At 40.0% G+C, this 17,948-nt stretch overlaps 1 protein-coding gene across 5 annotated transcripts in view; it reads right to left on the minus strand.

Moving 5' to 3' along the window:
• Positions 1-17,948, minus strand: part of CPNE4 (copine 4) — a 746,304-nt gene that overhangs the window by 421,042 nt on the left and 307,314 nt on the right. The gene's annotated exons all lie outside the window — the stretch shown is intronic.

Here is a 17,948-nt window from a genome sequence, read left to right on the forward strand (position 1 = left end):
ACTTTCAGAAAAGATTATCACTCACCCAGGCCAATATGCCTGAGTTGGACAGAATGCTAGAGATAGCACCAAAGTTGAGACACCAATTTCCTTAACATTCTTATCCAGGGACCACTGAGGAACTCTGTCGAAAACACCATCACATTGTGGAAATTGGAAAATCAAAAAAATCCAATTAAAAAATATATATTTATCTTCCACCCAGTCTAGCTTACTTGTGTAATTGCCCATAACACTGAAACACAATCATGCCTCTCTGGAAAATAAGGGGACATTGTACCAACTCTCAGTTGCAATTTAGGGTGATCTGTTTTGCTTCCCTTACTCGCCCCACTCCCTGAGCTGCCCACTCACACAAAGCCACCTAAATTAAAACATAATATAATGCCCTGAATTACAGTGATACTAAGCTATGAATATGAATGCCTGAAAGAACCTTGTTTCTTTTTAATGACTAGCCCTATTATTTTAAATATCATCTGAATACTAAAACGCTACTGCAAATTTAAGTAATATGTCATACTTCTAGGTGTTTCTAAATATTCAGATCATTAAAATGATGGAAATAGCCTTGAAAATAATTGTGAGCCCTACAATACACTGTATGAGGCATATGGACATGAGTGAGACAGAGTGAGATAAGTGAGAGAGGGAGAGAGGAAAGCAGAGAAAGAGTGGAGAGGGAGGGAGGAGAGGGAGGGAGGAGAGGGAGGGAGATATTCAGGCTGACTGGCATAAAAGGGATTTATAATCATATTACTTCAGAAACCGTTATTGCTTGAAAAATGCTGGTAATATCTTCTGACAATGTTTATTTTTATGATATGTTTGATTTACTTTTCAATCCACAGTTAATTTCAAACAGTTTGAAAGATGTCTCATTACCATAACTTACATCAGAAGAAAAAAGAATATAGGCTATTACAGCTAACCAAAACTTTAGAGATAGATGGTAAAACTGTCCCTATAAACTTTATAAAGTTAATCAGAGAAGAAGGGAGAGGGAAAACTGAAAATAAAGCAAGCTTGCAGCACATTCAGCATTAGTCATGAGGTCAGCTTGCTCTCTGACCTGCTTCCCCATAGTTGTTTGCCTATTGTCCAATAATCATATAGAGCCTGTTACAAGATTATAGTTCCCCTTAACTGTTCTATAGATAAGAACTTGAACATTATAAAATGTTAAGCTTTTCCCTTTGAGATATTCCCTCAGGTCCTGCATGCTGATGAAACTACTGACTTAGCTGGTCTGAAGAACCTCACTGATGCCAGCTGGTCTGAAGGACTCCCCAAAGAGCTGGATTCTCAGTTAATGCAGTTTCCACATCCTGATTATTTCATCCCACTTACCCTGACCAATGAAAAACCCCAATTTTTCAGCCCTTTACCCTCCATAATCCCCTTAAAACCCCAGTCCAGAACTCCTCAAGGAGATAGATTTGAGGGTCTTCTCCCATTTTCTCACTTGGTGATCTGCAATCATTAAACTTTTTCTCCACTGTAAACCCTGCTGTCTCAGTGTAATTGGTCTGTTACTATGCAGCAGGCATACAAGCTTGGTCCTATAACAATGGTACAAACTCAGAGAGATGTCACAAGAAAAAGAGGTATAGAAATGTTCAAAGGTTTCTCTAAGACCACAGAGGTAATTAGGGGCAGAACCAAGACTAAAATCCTGATCACCTGGTTCTTCATCCAGGGCATTTTCCTCCACGTGAACATACTTTTGTAGAGAAAGTTAAAAAGAAGAAGAAACAGAAAACAATTTTATTTAGAGTAACTCCCTCATAGAATGAGTTTTTTTCCTTAAGAAATCATTTCCTTAAATGTTTCCTTAAGTGCTGTATTAGAATTTAAATCTTATATCCTAAGGGATGGAGTTTCAGTAGCACCTCTATGACCCTAGGCAGGTAAGGAATCACCCTGAGCCTGTTTTATCACTGGTTAAAGAGCAGTAACTCTGGTTCCCTCCCAGTGTTGCTGTGCTAACACCTGGAGCTCATCAAAAGCAATGTTCAACAAATAAGCATCATCATAAATCCCAGGGATAGGATTTAAGCCACACACAGGGTGACTGTGCTAAGATACAGCCTTTTCTGTGACCCGAATGGTCAGTCAGGATGTATGGTTGAAAAGAAACAGCCACTGAAATATTCATCCAATATATTACCCCCTTACAAACAAGCATGTTATGTTTCTCCGAAAGTACTCTCCTATCCCTGCTCTGTTGTCTATTCCTGACTCTTAAGATCCACACCTAGAGGACTAAAGATAGAACATACAGGACTGAAGGGGGCTCATGGTCCCACATTACAATCCTCAAAAAATGACCTTAAAGACAGACTAGCAGGTGAAAGGGTAGAGACAACATAGGTGACATCACCAAGAGTCACACATACCAAATATCAAAAAACAATTTTCTGTTTATCTCTCTCCCTTCTCCCTTTTCCCTACTCAGATCCAGATCTGCTACTGCATACATATCACCAAGTCATACCCATTCTACTTCCAAATGTTTCTCAACTTTATCTCTATCCCATCTGGCCATATCTAGATCATCTCATTTAATGGTCATTCATGCATTCACCTAGCCAACATTTTTGAGTGCCTAAAAAAGTACTAGATTGTTTGAAATGCTCAGAATTCCATGCATATTCAATTGCCCAGACCTTTGCTGTTCCCCTTTGAGTAGACTCCCCTTCTAACCTGACAAACTCCTATTTGCTCCTTGAGGCCCTGCCTTTTTCTATGAAATCATAGCAAGTTGTCCATGCTTCCATTACAGCTAATATCTATTTCCTCGATGCCTAACAAGTGCCTACTATTCAGCAGGTGCTAAGTCAAGGGTAGATGAAGAGACGTCTTTTCTTTTGCCTTGGAATTGGTTATGTTTCAGGAACCAGTCTAACCACCCGATCTGACAATTATAATCAGACCATTACTTTATTTTCACTCAGTATTTGAACTTCTCTCAAGACCCAGTTCACATGCAATGCACCACCACCACAACAAAAATGTGCTCAGACACTCCAGAACAAAACAAAGACCATCCTTCTGAGTCACAGCCATACACAAAGAGCATAGACTGGACTCCTTACAGGATTAGAGAAGACTAGAACTATATCTCGAATGTTCCTTCCTCCCCTTTCCATTCATTCATTCAACAACATTTATTGAGCACTTAATATGTGGCAAGTACTGTTATAAGAACTTAAACATTTATAATTGAATATTTATCTAAACCATGAAATCCTAAACAAATAGATGGACTTCCAGTGGAGAAATGCATCTGTGGAACCCCAGAAACAGTTAAAAAAAATCCAGTGAGTAAATACGTTTTCCTGAGAGAGAAAATGGCTTTCAGCAGATTCTTAAAAAGTCCCTGATTCAAAAAAAAAAAATGTTGTTCTATATTGCCCTACACCCTGCTTAGAATAATAAATATTTATACCTGAACAAGTTCCAACATTTTGTTATTTGCTATATAAAAGGAATCCTCTCTCATTAAAAGTAATGGCAAAGCTTTTGGACTCCTGGCAAGATGGTCAAATAGGAACAGTTCCGGTCTGCAACTCCCAGTGAGACCAATGCAGAAGGCAGGTGATATCCGCATTTCCAACAGAGGTACCCGGTTTCTTCTGATTGGGACTGGTTAGACAGTGGGTGCAGCCCATGTAGGGCAAGCAGAAGCAGGGTAGGGCGTTGCCTCACCGGGAAGTGCAAGGAGCTGGGGGAGCCTCCCTCCCTCAGCCAAAGGGAAGCCATGAGGGACTGTCCTATCTGTCCCAGATACTATGCTTCCCCCATGGTTTTTACAACCCACAGACCAGGGGATTCCCTCACTTGCCTACACCACCAGGGCCCTGGGTTTCAAGCACAAAACTAGGCAGCTGTTTGGGCAGACACTGAGCTGGCTGCAGCTTTTTTATTCATACCCCAGTGGCACCTGCAACCCCACCGAGACAGAACTGTTCACTCCCTTGGAAAGGGAGCTGAAGCCAGGGAGCCAAGTGGTCTCACTCAGTGGGTCCCACTCCCACAGATCCCAGAAAACTGAGAACCACTGGCTTGAAATTCTCACTGCCAGCAAAGTAGTCTGAAGTCGACCTGGGATGCTTGAGCTTGGTCGGGGGAGGGGCATCCACCATTACTGAGGCTTGAGTAGGTGGTTTTCCACTCACAGTGTTAAGCAAGCTGCCGGGAAGTTCGGCAAAACTCACCGCAGGGCAGCAAAGCGGCTGTGGCCAGGCTGCCTCTCTAGATTCCTCCTCACTGGGCAGGACATCTCTGAAAGAAAGGCAGCAGCTCCAGTCACGGGCTTATAGATAAAACTCCCATCTCCCTGGGACAGAGCACCTGGGGGAAGGAGCAGCTGTTGGCACTACAGCAGACTTAAATATTCCTGCCTGCTGGCTCTGAAGAGAGCAGAGAATCTCACAGCAAAGCTCTGCTAAGGGACAGACTGCCTCCTCAAGTGGGTCCCTGACACCCGTGCCTCCTTACTAGGAGATATCTCCTAGCAGGGGTTGACAGGCACCTCATACAGAAGAGCTCTGGCTGGCATCTGGTGGGTGCCCCTCTAGGACAAAGCTTCCAGGGAAGGAGCAGGCAGCAATCTTTGCTGCTCTGCAGCCTCCACTGGTGATACCCAGGCAAACAGGGTCTGGAGTGGGCCTCCAGCAAACTCCAGCAGACCTGCAGCAGAGGGGCCTGTTAGAAGAAAAACTAACAAACAGAAAGCAATAACATCAACATCAGCAAAAAGGACACCCACTCAAAAACCCCATCCAAAGGCCATCAGCATCAAAGATCAAAGGTAGATAAATCCAAGAAGATGAGGAAAAACTGGTCCAAAAATGCTGAAAATTCCAAAAACCAGAATGCCTTATCTCCTCCAAATGATCGCAACTCCTCTCCAGCAAGGGCACAAAACTGGATGGAGAATAAGTTTGACAAATTGACAGAAGTAGGCTTCAGAAGGTAGGTAATAACAAACTCCTCTGAGCTAAAGGAGCATATTCTAACCCAATCCAAGGAAGCTAAGAACCTTGATAAAAAGTTACAGGAACTGCTAACTAGAATAACCAGTTTAGAGAAGAACATAAATGACCTGATGGAGCTGAAAAGCACAGCATGAGAACTTTGTGAAGCATACACGAGCATCAATAGCTGAATCAATCAAGCAGAAGAAAGGATATCAGAGATTGAAGATCAACTCAATGACATAAAGGGTGAAGACAAGATTAGGGAAAAAAGAATGAAAAGGAACAAGAAAAGCCTCCAAGAAATATGGGACTACGTGAAAAGACCAAACCTACAATTGATTGGTGTATCTGAAAGTGACGAGGAGAATGGAACCAAGTTGGAAAATATACTTCAGGATATTGTCTAGGAGAACATCCCCAACCTAGCACGACAGGCCAACATTCAAATTCAGGAAATACAGAGAACCTCACTAAGATACTCCTTGAGAAGAGCAACCCCAAGGCACATCATCGTCAGATTCTCCAAGGTTGAAATGAAGGAAAAAATGTTAAGGGCAGCCAGAGAGAAAGGTAAGGTTACCTATAAAGGGAAGCACATCAGACTAACAGTGGATCTCTCTGCAGAAACCCTACAAGCCAGAAGAGAGTGGGGGCCAATATTCAACATTCTTAAAGAAAAGAATTTTCAACCCAGAATTTCATATCTAGCCAAACTAAGCTTCATACACAAAGGAGAAATAAAATCCTTTAAAGACAAGCAAATGCTGAAGGATTTTGTCACCACCAGGCCTGCCTTACAAGAGCTCCTGAAGGAAGCACTAAATATGGAAAAGAAAAACCAGTACCAGCCACTGCAAAAACATTCCAAAATATAAAGACCAACAACACTATGAAGAAACTGCATCAACTAATGTGCAAAATAACCAGCTAGTATCATGATGACAAGATCAAATTCACACATAACAATATTAACCTTAAATGTAAATGGGCTAAATGCCCCAATTAAAAGACACAGAGTGGAAAATTGGATAAAGAATCAAGACCCACTGGTGTGCTGTATTCAGGAGACCCATCTCACATGCAAAGACACACATAGGCTCAAAATAAAAGGATGGAAGAATATTTACTAAGCAAATGGAAAACAAAAAACATCAGGGTTTGCAATGCTAGTCTCTGATAAAACAGACTTTAAACCAACAAAGGTCTAAAAAGACAAAGAAGGGCATTACATAATGGTAAAGGGATCAATGCAACAAGAAGAGCTAACTATCCTAAATATATATGCACCCAATACAGGGGCACCCAGATTCATAAAGCAAGTTCTTAGAGATCTATAAAGAGACTTAGACTCCCACAAAATAATAGTGGGAGACTTTAACACCCCACTGTCACTATTAGACAGATCAATGAGACAGAAAATTAACAAGGATATTCGGGATTTGAACTCAGCTCTGGACCAAGCAGACCTAATAGACATCTACAGAACTCTCCACTCCAAATCAACAGAATATACATTCTCAGCACCACATAACACTTATTCTAAAATTGACCACATAATTCGAAGTAAAACACTCCTCAGCAAATGCAAAATAATGGAAATCATAACAAACAGTCTCTCAGACCACAGTGCAAACAAATTAGAACTCAGGATTAAGAAACTCACTCAAAACCACACAACTACATGGAAACTGAACAACCTGCTCCTGAATGACCACTGAGTAAATAATAAAATTAAGGCAGAAATAAATAAGTTATTTGAAACCAGTGAGAACAAAGATACAATGTACCAGAATCTCTGGGGCACAGCTAAAGCAGTGTTTAGAGGAAAATTTATAGCACTAAATGCCCACATCAGAAAGTAGGAGAGATCTAAAGTCAACACCCTAACATCATAATTAAAAGAACTAGAGAAGCAAGAGCAAACAAATTCAAAAGCTAGCAGAAGACAAGAAATAACCAAGACAGAGCAGAACTGAAGGAGATAGAGACACAAAAATCCTTTCAAAAAATCAATGAATCCAGGAGCCGGTTTTTTGAAAAGATTAACAAAATAGGTAGACCACTAGCCAGACTAATAAAGAAGAAAAGAGAAAAGAATCAAATAGACACAATAAAAAATGATAAAGGGGATATCACCACTGATCCCACAGAAATACAAACTATCATCAGAGAATACTATAAACAACTCTACACAGATAAACTAGAAAATCTAGAAGAAACGGATAAATTCCTGGACACATACACCATCCCAAGACTAAACCAGGAAGAAGCCGAATCCCAGAATAGACCAATAACGAGTTCTGAAATTGAGGCAGTAATTAATAGACTACCAAACAAACAAACAAAAAAAGCCCAGGACCAGACAGATTCACAGCTGGACTCTACCAGAGGTTCAAAGCAGAGCTGGTACCTTTCCTTCTGAAGCTATTCCAAACAATAGAGAAAGGACACCTCCCTAACTCATTTTATGAGGCCAGCATCATCCTGATACCAAAATCTGGCAGAGACACAACAAAGAAAATTTCAGGCCAGTATCCCTGATGAACAACAATGCAAAAATCCTCAATAAAATGCTAGCAAGCTAAATCCAGCAGCACATCAAAAAGCTTATCCACCACGATCAAGTCAGCTTCATCCCTGGGATGCAAGGCTGGTTCAACATACACAAATCAATAAACATAATCCATCACATAAATAGAACTAATGACAAAAACCACATGATTATCTCAATAGATGCAGAAAAGGCCTTCGATAAAATTCAACACCCTTTCATGCTAAAAACACTCAATAAACTAGGTATTGATGGAACATATCCAAAAATAATAAGAGCTATTTATGACAAGCCCACAGCCAATATCATACTGAATGGGCAAAAACTGGAAGCATTCCCTTGAAAACTGGCACAAGACAAGGATGCCCTCTCTCACCACTCCTTTTCAACATAGTGTTGGAAGTTCTGGCCAGGGCAATCAGGTAAGAGAAAGAAATAAAGGGTATTTAAACAGGAAGAAAGGAAGTCAAATTGTTGCTGTTTGCAGATGACATGATTGTGTATTTAGAAAACCCCATCATCTCAGCCCCAAAACTCCTAAAGGTGATAAGCAACTTCAGCAAAGTCTCAGGATACAAAATCGGTGAGCAAAAATCACAAGCATTCCTATACACCAATAATAGACAAACACAGAGCCAAATCATGAGTGAACTCCCATTCACAATTGCTACAAATAAAATAAAATACCTAGGAATACAATTTACAAGAGGCTCCTTGAAGGACCTCTTTAAGGAGAACTACAAACCACTGCTCAAGGAAATAAGAGAAGACACAAATAAATGGAAAAAATATTCCATGCTCATAGACAGGAAAAATCAATATCGTGAAAACGGCCATATTGCCCAGAGTAATTTATAGATTCAATGCTGTTTCCATCAAGCTACCTTGACTTTCTTCACATAAGTAGAAAAAAACTACTTTAAAATTTCATATGGAACCAAAAAAGAGCTTGTATAGCCAAGACAATCCGAAGCAAAAAGAACAAAGCTGGAGGCATCATGCTACCTCACTTCAAACTACACTACAAGCATACAGTAACCAAAACAGCATGGTAATGGTACCAAAACACCTATATAGACCAATGGACAGAATAGCGGCCTCAGAAATAACACCACACATCTGCAACCATCTGATCTTTGACAAACCTGACAAAAACAAGCAATGGGCAAATGATTCCCTATTTAATAAATGGTATTGGGAAAACTGGCTAGTGATATTCAGAAAACTGAAACTGGACCCCTTCCTTACACCTTATACAAAAATTAACTCATAATGGATTAATGACTTATATATAAAACCTAAAACCATAAAAATCCTAGAAGACATCCTAGGCAATACCATTCAAGACATAGGCATGGGCAAAGACTTCATGACTAAAACACCAAAAGCAATTGCAACAAAGGCCAAAATTGACAAATGGGATCTAACTAAACTAAAGAGCTTCTGCACAGCAAAAGAAACTGTCATCACAGTGAACATGCAACCTACAGAATGGGAGAAAATGTTTGCAATCTCTCCATCTGACAAAGGTCTAATATCCAGAATCTATGAGGAACTTAAACAAATTTACAAGAAAGAAACAATCCCATCGAAAGTGGGCAAAGGATATGAACAGACACTTCTTTAAAAGAAGACATTTATGCGACCAACAAACATTTGAAAAAAAGCTCATCATCACTGGTCATTAGAGAAATGCAAATCAAAACCACAATGACATACCATCTCATGCCAGTTAGAATGGCAATCATTAAAAAGTCAGGAAACAACAGCTGCTGGAGAGGATGTGGAGAAATAGGAACATTTTTTTACACTGTTGGTGGGAGTGTAAATTAGTTCAACCATTGTGGAAGAGAGTGTGGCAATTCCTCCAGGATCTAGAACCAGAAATAGCATTTCACCCAGCAATCCAATTACTGGGTATATACCCAAAGGATTATAAATCATTCCACTATAAAGAACATGCACACATATGTTTATTGCAGCACTATTCACAATAGCAACTACTTGGAGCCAACCCAAATGCCCATCGATGATAGACTGGATAAAGAAAATGTGGCACATACACACCATGGAATACTATGCCGCCATAAAAAAGTATGAGTTCATATCCTTTGCAGGGACATGGATGAAGCTTGAAACCACAATTCTCAGCAAACTAACACAGGAACAGGAAACCAAACACTGCATGTTCTCACTCATAAGTGGGAGTTGAACAATGAGAACACATGGACACAGGAAGGGGAACATCACACACCGGGGCCTGTCAGGGAGTTGGGGGCAAGGGGAGGGAGAGCATTAGGGCAAATACCTAATGCATGCGGGTCTTAAAACCTAGCTGACGGGTTGATGGGTGCAGCAAACCACCATGGCACATGTATACCTATGTAACAAACCTGCATGTTCTGCACATGTATCCCAGAACTTAAAGTATTAAAAAAAAAAAGTAATGGCAAAAACTACAATTACTTTTGCACCAATCTAATAAAACACCTTGTTCAAGCTTAAGAGATGCAGCATGTAGTAATCTGTAAGTAGGCTCTTTAAGTGTATGTAAGCCTTTTGTAAAGGATATTTGTCTCTTAATTTTTAGCATATAATAAACTCTCAAGGACACTTGAGGCTGTTTTCTGATTTTTTTTCTTTCTTCTCACTGACTAAGAACAGTGCTCTCAACACAGTGGAGACTCAGTAACTTACCAACCATCTTGGTGCACTTCAGAGCACAGGTCTAAGGGGCAGCAGGGTGCTTTATAGATTAAAGTGACTCCAAAATACAAATAAAATTATTAAATTCTCTTCACTGTCCTCTCTAGTTCCTAAATGACACATATATGCTTGGTGAGCATCATGTCAAATAAAACAAAACAAAACAAAAGCATGCACTTTGAAATCAGACCTAAGGACCTCAGTTCCAGGCTCTCCTCCTCAATTACCAGCTGTGTAACCACAGACAAGTTGCTTGACCTCTGTAGGCCTGTCTTCTACCTATATAATGGATTTTGTCAGAATTGAATGAGACATGCCTAGCAAAGTGTCTGCTCCATAACAGATGCTTGTGTTCATAATTGGTGCTGTTTACGAAGGATTTCCAGCTCTGTCCTCTTCCAGTCAAACTTCCCTGCCCTCTGAAATTTGGGTATAGAGCCATATGACTTGCTTTGGCCAGTGAAATGGAAATGCGAGTCATCTGTTTCATTTTGAGAATCAGTATATGAGCTGCCATTTCCCTTTTCTAATGCTCTAGAGATAGTGGAATCACATGTTGAGATGAAGCCTCACTTATCTCTGCATAACTTCAGTGAGTGAAGACACACCAACCCCCACACAGATACCAACCTAACTTTGACCTGTAGCCAAAGCAAGACATGAGCTTTTCTTGTACAAGTCACTGAGATTTGGAGCTTATTTGTTACAGTGATATAATCCAGTGTATGCTGACCAATACTGTGCTTAATAAATATTAGCTCTTTTTCCCCATTAAGTCTCATTAGCTGCACATTTCCCTCTTGCATTTTTTTCTTAGAAATTGGTCTAATCTCAAAGTTTGTTCTGACATGAATTAGTTTGTTTCCTTGATGGGGCATTTGGGCAAGAAGCATATAATTTATATAGTTTTTTTAAATTAAACTTTTATTTAAAGGCAATTTAAGGGGATGGGGTTTATAATCTTTCCTTATGCTGCACTTTCTAGGTCCTCTAGAGCTACTGCTTTTCATCACTTTTTCCACTTCCATATACCAAAATACCTCCAGAGTTAAACAGCTTCACATTAGATTTCATGATCTAGCTAGATCACTTATCATAGAAATGGAAGGTTAAAGTTGTATTGTGAATATATGTATGTGTAGGGGTTAGTGGAGGGTCGTTGTTACTTCCCATTATTAATGTAGATATAGAATGAACGGATCATCAATCTGAGAGGGTAGCAACATTTCCCAATTATCTGTTGCTGCCTAACAAACTGCCCCAAAACGTAGTGGGTTAAAACAAAAACCATTTAATTTTATCTCATAATTTTTGTAGGCCAGGAATTTGAGAAGGATCAATTCTCAAATCACTAGATCATCTGCCAGATGATTCTTCTGTTCCATATGGCATAGATGAGGTCACTCAGCGGTGTTCATCTGGCAGCTAGAAAGATCTAAAGAGTCCAAGATGGTTACAGTCACATGTCTGACACCGTGGGGACAACATCTAGAAGGCAGAGCTCAGCTGGGTCTGTTAACTGGAGTGCTGACATGGTAGTTTCAGGGTAGTTAGATTTCTTACAGGGTGGGTCAAAGGTTAAAGTTCCCAGAGAGAATGTTCTAACGCATAATATGCAAGACTTCTTATGACCTAGACTTGTAAGTTCTAGAACATCACTTCTACTGAATTTCACTGGTCAAAGAAGACCAGTAAAAGGCAACCAGCTCGCATGGAAGGAACGGTAATTCCATGTCTCAATGAGAGTACCAGCAAACATTTGGAACTATCTTTTTTATACCATAGAACCACAATCTCTTCAACGCTTCTCTGATTCCCTAAGATATCATTAGGTCCAAAAACTCCAGTCACTACATTAAAATTTAACAAGCAAAAAGTAATTCCTTTACAAGTTTAAATGCCTTCCTTTTTGCCCCAGAGGGTTATCTGAACTCATTTACAAAATCTTACTGTGCTCAATATTTTTCATGGCCCTTCAGTTGCACTCTCTACCTTTGCTATATTCCCTGGAAGTCTGGCCTCTAAGGGTACCTTGCCCTTAGGTTTCCATCTGGGGGCAGTCAATGGGGGACACTGGCAGGGAAGCAAAGACCAACAGGAGAGTGAGCAAGACCATTGCCCTCCAGCTTCCAAGTCACTGTAGTTGATCCCATTCCTGTAGCTGAGCTAAGGCCACAGCCCCAGGCAGGTATGCCCCTCTAGAATGACAGCTATTTTCTCTAGTCCCAACAATTTCCCTCTCCCCTTGTTCCTTCAGACTTACATATGATTTGCCTTTGTTTCTCTTGCATTTAGCTCAGTGTCTGGCACTTGGTAGGTGTTTAATGAATGTTTACAGAAAGAACTGTTGGATGAATGGGCAAATGAGAGAATGGCAAAGGACATACATTTAAGAGAAGAAAATGTTCATGGCAACTGAGTGTCAGGATTAGGATTATAAAACTTCTTATCTTCTATCCTTTAGAGAGAGAGGGAAAAAAAAAGAAAAATCAACAAAAAGAAATACCTATCCTCTCAGAAGACAGTAAATGCTGTTCTCTCAGAGACGCTGAAGCCAATGAATATACTAAGGGTTACACATCAACACTCCCTTGGCGCACAAAGGTCTCACTGGCAGCAACAAGTACATACTTCTGTATGAATGAAAGTCTATAGTTCTCTGCCCGATGAATTCCTCAAGTTCAGCTAGCCAACTTGGAGCCTCATCATAGCACTTACAAGCAGAGTTTCTTTGTATGAGGTAAAGTGCAGAGAGCTAGAACAAATGCCAATCCCCAGTGATCTTTTGTCCCCTTTCAAATAAACAGATGGCATTACTGGAACATGGAATTCTGGTCTTTCCTGTTGGAATTTCAAAAGAAAAACATTGGGCCCCCAAGGAAGCTGCTGCTCTCATGGAACAAACAGTGCCCCTCACATCTGAGAAGAATCATTCAACAGTGTCAAGGGGCTAAAAAACCCATTCCTACAGCTCACAACAGGACCTAGTTGAAGACACAAAGGGAGAAGGCCATATGGTACAGAGCTCTAAATGGCTCTATTTTTAAGGTAGCTCTGAACTGGGCCAGAAGTGATCTAGGCTCTCATCCTGCATTTGTTCTTCCCTCCCTAGCTGACCTCAGGCAAGCTACTCATGTTTCTAGGATTCTACTTCCTCCTCCATAAATGGGAAGGCTGGACCAGATGTTCCCAGTGAACTTATCTCAGATCTGCCATTCTGAAATCACAAGTCTCAAAGCCTGGCAACAAAGCACTAATACAATTGGTTTTACTCCTAATCTTTCTCTGAAGTCCCAGCTTTCTCATATATTTTTTTAAAAGAATTGGAGCATACAAAGGTCTACAACTAGCTTAAGTCTCACCTTTTATTTCATCAATGTACATACACCCCTTAACTCACCTTTTTGGCCCTAAAAATCCCAACTGGTTGTAACAGCAGAGTGGGATTTAGCATAAACTCACAGTGTGTGTGGTGACCTGGAAAAAAGTCATTTTGTACAACGGATCTGTGGTATCATAGCCATCTTAAAAGATAATGAAACCTGAGTTTAAAGGAAGAAAAGAAAGGCTGGAGATTTTCAGCTGTGTTCAAGAAGATTTTTAGGTGATCTTGAAAGAATTCCTGTCATTTCAAAGTTCTACCAAGCCTCTGTTCTACGGACTGTTTCTTCTCCCCAGAGTCCATCTATGTAGGGTGCAAAAAAAATGTCAATTTTTTCCCAAGAAGAATCAATGTAGTAATAATAATAATAGAAATATGTGATGATGATGATACCTGATATTTCTATAGCCTCTGATATGGATCAGGCATGATTCTAACCGCCTTACATGTATTAATTAACTTATTCTTCAGCACAGCTTTTAATGATAGATACTATTATCATCTCCACTGGCAAACAAGGAAGCTGAGAATCAAAAAGTTTAAGTAATTTTTTCAAGGTCTCCCAGCAGAGCTGGTGGCAGAGCTGGTATTCAAACCCAGGCAATTTGATACCAGTATTAATGTTTTCAACTCACTATACTGAATGACTTCTCCCACATCAAAATGTATCCATTCCAAAGAAATCTGGAAAGAATGTTTTGAACAGTTATAGCAGTGGAAGAATGGGCATGAATTTTTATCTCTAAGGTCAATTTAATTTGTTTATCTACTTAACTATTACCCAGGAAGAATAGGAATAACATCAAAAGCATTTATCTTGTCAAAAACATAATTGGTTTGCCAAGCGTAACATTATTTTTTACCCTAAGAATTGAGCAGATTGTCAAGCCACAAAGTCTGCATTCCTGGGCTCCTTACCCTATTTGAAAAATGTTATCCCAAACTGCAGTCCCAGACCAGTTTCTTTGAATCACCATGGCAACGAGAGTCAATAGAGATACCTCCATGTAAATTTACAAGGGAAGGGCTGTCATTAAAATCCTGTTTGTGGTAGAAAGGAGGTATTTGGACAGAATCTGTCCTACCAGAGACTTTTCATTCTAAAAAGGGAAACACTCTTGCTTTTGTCAGAACTTTCTGTTCTCAGGTCCAAATACATTAGTTTCTTTTTTCTCTCCCTGGAAGAGGTTAATGAAAGTCCTTAATTTCTATTTTCCTTCACAATGGTAATTGTAAAATGTCTTGTGCACATATATGTGTACATATGTGTTATGTGCATATTCCTGCATCTATACACACACGTGCATGTATGTATATACGCATATACAGTGAATGCACATGTATATACATACAATGTGCACATACACACACCTAATACATGTATGCACATATGTACTGACTTCCCAACTCTCCTTGTCATAGCACACTCAGCTTAAATGACTCTGACAGATGACCTGCTTGTCTGGAAATAGATTCAGCTGAGAAAAGATACCAAGCAGCATCTACCTTCTCTGCCTATAATGAGAAAAGGGCCAACTCAAATGTGATCTGATTCATTAAGGTTACCATTCACAGAAAAGTCTCTGCTTGCTCCTCCCTGCCTCCCATACTCTGTGAACAGGGCCACGCCTATCTGCCCATTGTTTCTCTTGCCACCTCAGACTGTTCAAAAAGGATTAAAGAAAAAGAGATGGGCTGGGCCCAGTGGCTCACGTATGTAATCCTAGCACTTTGGGAGGCTAAGGCAGGTGGATTGCTTGAGCTCAGGAGTTTGAGACCAGCCTGGGCAACATGGCAAAACCCTGTCTCTACAAACAGTACAAAAATTAGCCCGGCGTGGTGGTGCACACCTGTAGTCCCAGCTGCTCGGGAGGCTGAGGGGGGAGGATGGCTTGAGCCTGGGAGGTGGAGGTTCCCATGAGCGGAGATTGCACCCCTGCACTCCAGCCTGGGTGACAGAGCCAGACCCTGTCTCAAAAATCAAATAAATAAATGAATAAGTAAAGAGAAATAAAGACAGAGAACTATCAAATTTTTTTCAAAATTCGTATTATTCATTTTTAACAATGGCTTTAAAACCGTCATCAAATTGAGATTGCAGCCTCAGGGGAGTTGGCAAAACCTATCCTGCAAGAGAGAACCGCCTGTCAAATTTTAACTAGGTTCTGGGGCTTTTAAATGTCCCTTTCAACACTAAGCCTGCAAGTTAAGAGAACCCAGTCAAAGTCATGAGGAGAAACAGGAAGCGATAAGAAAGTCAGCCTCCAGGAAATATAGGACAGAAGCACAGGTTTTCATGGTGTGATAGAAAAACCCCGGTTGGCAACTTGAGTGAGTTACCTGGGCATGAGAATGACTTCTCCTAGCTGCCTAGTCCTTCTACTTTGGGAATGGGGAGGATTGGATTCATTTACCCGAGGCTTCTCCCATTGCTATCAGCCTAGGCTTCTATGAAAACATTCTAAAACTATGACAAGCCCTGAGTGCAGCTGGCTCTAACTTCTTCAGCATAGTTCACCTCATATCCAGGGAAATCTACCCACACTGCTTCTGCAGGCCCTGAATGCCTACACTGCAGAAGTAAACACCGTGACATTTACACCTATGGAGGGAAATGAATGGTGACCCTGAAAAGAATCAGGTAATTTTGTACCAGTTGCTATCCTAAAGGACTTTGTAAGGTAGGGAAATCAGAGTATAGGCTGAAGTTCTTAGCACTTCTGTTTGTGTATTCGAATCATAAACATATATATGCATGCATAGATATGTATGCCTAATGTACACAGAACTTATCCAACAAATATATCAGGTTATGAGGAAATGACATGCAAATAAGGATGACCATCACATCATGGCTTGTAACAGTGAAATAAACAAACATAATAAACAATAAATTAAATAATTTAAATGTCCTCTGATACGGTGCGGTAAAATAGATAACATATCCATACTACGCAGTTGTGACAAAGATTAAAGTAGACTTATGGATGCTGATATTTAAAAAAAAAAAAACTACAAGACTTTTTTTAAAACTTAATAATCTGTCAATATTGTTGTTGTTTTTTTTTTTTAAAGAATGCACTCTCATTCTTTTCTCCCTCCCTCAACCTCCTGTAAAACATTCTACCTTAAAGTGTTTCTAGAAGGGTCACAGTGGTATGAATGATTGTATATGGGAAAGAAGGCTAGGGTCAGAAGCCTGGGCTAGGAGTGAGACTTACTTTTGTAGGGTTTAATTTTTTTTTAATACTTAGACCATGGCTTATTTTTCCAATTAAAAAATAAGTTTGCTTCATATAAAAACAAACAAACAAATGAAAACACAACAGCAACAAAAACTTTGATAAAGTTCACCAAAGCTCTTTTCCCTTTATAAGACCACTATGTGGCAATTTGGGTCTGAGACGCTCTAGAAGAAAAAGACTTTGGTTTTTATTATTTTAAAGAGAGTGAAGATTTTAAAAAGTAGAAGAGGAGGAGAATAGAAGGAAAGAGAAAACAAGTCTTCTCCTGGGGTGTATGTCAGAATATTATATCTAGCATCAATACCCAAGAGGAAAAGCAATTAAGGGAAGCTCAGGGGGAGAAATCATAAAAAAAGATCAAGGAAATTACTTCTGAGTTAAAGCCAAAGGAAATGACCTGATTGTATAACGACTGGAAAGTATTTGGCAGTTGGCTTTTACATATCTGAAAGGGATAAACAGTTAACACTAAAAACACCAAACACTAAAAAAAATTAATAGGTGAGAAAGGAACAACATTATCATTCTTTTTTTTTTTTTTCTTTTTTTGAGACAGAGTCTCACCGTGTCACCCAGGCTGGAGTGGAGTGGCACAATCTTGGCTCACTGCAATCTCTGCCTCCAGGGTTCAAGCGATTCTCCTGCCTCAGCCTCCTGAGTAGCTGGGATTACAGGCACACACCACCATGTCCGGCTAATTTTTGTATTTTTAGTAGAGATGGGATTTCATCATGTTGGTCAGGCTGGTCTCGAACTCCTGACCTCGTGATCTGTCCACCTCAGCCTCCCAAAGTGCTGGGATTACAGGCATGAGCCACTGAGCCCGGCCACATTATCATTCTTAATAAACCCACTTTAAGTAAAGCTTCCTCATTCTTTTTCCTAAGAGTCTTTGTAAAGATGAAAATCAAATATTAACTAATTCTTCTGAGCAACAATATTCAAGCATCTTGGAGCTAAAGGGTAAAGGAGACACAGTGAGAGGGCTCCAAAGTTGCACTTAAATTGTTTCAAAGTGGACCAAGTTACCACATAGTTGATGATTAGTCCAAGCAAGACACCATTTTGTTGTCACAGTA

This window comes from Pan paniscus, chromosome 2, assembly GCF_029289425.2.
Source record: "Pan paniscus chromosome 2, NHGRI_mPanPan1-v2.0_pri, whole genome shotgun sequence".
Taxonomy (NCBI): Eukaryota; Metazoa; Chordata; class Mammalia; order Primates; family Hominidae; genus Pan; species Pan paniscus.